The sequence below is a fragment of the Grammomys surdaster genome, unplaced genomic scaffold (assembly GCF_004785775.1).
Source record: "Grammomys surdaster isolate TR1022 unplaced genomic scaffold, NIH_TR_1.0 239, whole genome shotgun sequence".
Lineage (NCBI taxonomy): Eukaryota > Metazoa > Chordata > Mammalia > Rodentia > Muridae > Grammomys > Grammomys surdaster.
The window spans coordinates 9945905-9948472 of NW_021604684.1; the positions used below are offsets into that span (position 1 = coordinate 9945905).

The following is a 2568-nucleotide window of genomic DNA, read 5'->3' on the forward strand; positions in this document are numbered from 1 at the left end:
TCTCTCTCTCTCTCTCTCTCTCTCTCTCTCTCTCTCTCTCTCTCTCTCTCTCTCTCTTGCCTGGGACACAGCTACTCATATAATGTGTACCAGACTGTTGTCACTGAAACAGTGACATTTACTTGAAACAGGCATTTACTCGCATTTGTTAAGAAGCATCAAGCTGGGCGGTGGTGGCGCACACCTTTAATCCCAGCACTTGGGAGGCAGAGGCAGGCGGATTTCTGAGTTCAGGGCCAGCCTGGTCTACAGAGTGAGTTCCAGGACAGCCAGGGCTACACAGAGAAACCCAGTCTCAAAAAAACCCAAAAAACAAAACAAACAAACAAAAAAGACAAAAACAAAAAAGAAAAAAAGAAGCATCGACTCCACACTTGGGTCTCTCCCTCAGCTATTAGACCTCTTTTTATTTGCAAAAAATGATGTGATTGGGCTGGAGAGATAGCTCAGTGGTTAAGAGCACTGACTGCTCTTCCAGAGGTCCTGAGTTCAATTCCCACCAACCGCACGGTGACTCATCACCATCTGTAATGGGATCCAATGCTCCTTTCTGGTGTGTCTGAAGACAGCTATGATGTACTCATATACATTAAATAAATAAATAAATATTTCTTAAATGGTATGATTAACTAAAATGCAGGAGTCTGGATAGTTTGTTTTGGACTGGAGGACGCTGTATGCACATGTCTTGCTGGCAGATGCATGAACCTCTGTGGATATGGGAAGGCCAGTAGAGGATGCTCAGTGTCTTCCTCTACCACTCTTCATCTTGTGCGCCTTTTAGGAAGGGTGGCCCCACCAGCAAGCCCAAAGGAGTTTCTTACCACTCTGCCTACCCTCCCCATCATCGTTGCATAGGAAGTAACCATTGAGCTATCTCTCTAGCCCATTGGTTATATTTATATTATATTGTATTATATCATATATTATATACATATATGTGTGTGTGTGTAATTTATTTCAAGTGTGTGTGTGTTAGTAGGTAGGTATATATATGTACCTTCACGTGCACACATCACAGTGAAGGTAGGAAGATCAGAGGACAGCTTGTAGGATTTAATTCTTTCTTCCCATAATGTGAGACCTGGGGATCAAATTCAGGTCACTAAGCTCAGAGACATGTGCCATTACCTGCTGAGCTAGCTTATCAATTCTGTTGGCTATGTTTTTTGAGACAAGATTTTGCACAGTCTTCCCTAGCTGGCCTCAAACTTGACATGTAGCCAAGGTTGGCCTTAGTCTTCTGATCCTCCTGCCTCAACCTCCCAAATGCTAGAATTACAGGCACCCACCACCACCTGGCTCAGGAATCTAGATCTTGAATCTGGTTTCGCGAGGAAAGCTACAGAAGATTCTCACTTTCCACCTAACAAAGAAATAGAGCTATAGACAAATAACTCTGTCAGGCCCACAGCGCATGGGGATCCTCCATTTCACAGATCTCTTACGTGTCACAGAAAAACCACAATCTTATGGCTAGCCCATCCTACATATGACTTCAATACTATTGAGGCCCCATCCTGCTTCTGACTTATGGTTGCAGGTGGAGAGTTAGCCAGATGTCTATAGGACCAGAATGCACATATTCTCTGACCTAACATTTCCACATATGGCAGTGTATCCATCCTCTAGTCATGCTTCAAGGATGCCTGTCACATCCATACATGTCAGCCACATTACTTTAAAAAGTCTTGCGACAATTTCAGGCCTATGGTGAGTCAGTTATGTCAGAAACATAAATTGACACGCCTATGTCCTTCTACAATGTTAGAATTTATTGAAAAACAACAAATACATGACAATATCAATTTCATTGGCTCAAACTCACCAATTACTACTGACTTCACATTGTTTGTGGCTATTGACAGTTCTGGGCTTTTGGTTTTTTTGTTTTTGTTTTTTAATCCAATCTTAGATACAAATATTAGATTTCAGATTATTCATTACACTTCATACAGTGGTGTGCCTCTCTCTCTCCTTCTCTCTCTCTCTCTCTCTCTGTGTGTGTGTGTGTGTGTGTGTGTGTAAAACATACACATTATAGAAGAGCTGAGAGCTCAATACCCATTGATCCCATGACTCATGCACAGGATGCTCTGATGAAGGCTGGGCTGGAGAATGCTGTGGTGCTCGGTGCTAGGTGCCCCTTATTTTATATGATTCCTAGCACAGAGTTGCATCATTCATTCAGTGGCATCATTCATTCAGTGGTTTCATGAAGTTCAATGGACTCACAAGCCTATTTTCCTTATACAGTTTTGTTTTATTTTTTGGTTTCTTTTAGGCAGGGTCTCATTATATAGTCTTGGCTAGCCTGGAACTCACTATGTAGACTGGGCTGGCCCTTTGCCTTTCTGCCTCTCTCTCTGCCTCTCTCTCTGCCTCTCTCTCTGCTTCTCTCTCTGCCTCTCTCTCTGCCTCTCTCTCTCTGCCTCTCTCTCTCTGCCTCTCTCTCTGTCTCTCTCTCTGTCTCTCTCTCTGTCTCTCTCTCTGTCTCTCTCTCTGCCTCTCTCTCTGCCTCTCTCTCTGCCTCTCTGCCTCCCTGCCTCCCTGCCTCCCTGCCTCCCT

At 43.8% G+C, this 2568-nt stretch overlaps 1 protein-coding gene across 1 annotated transcript in view; it reads right to left on the reverse strand.

Moving 5' to 3' along the window:
- Pde6a (phosphodiesterase 6A) overlaps positions 1–2568 on the reverse strand; it is a 64190-nt gene that overhangs the window by 40275 nt on the left and 21347 nt on the right. The window lies entirely within an intron of this gene.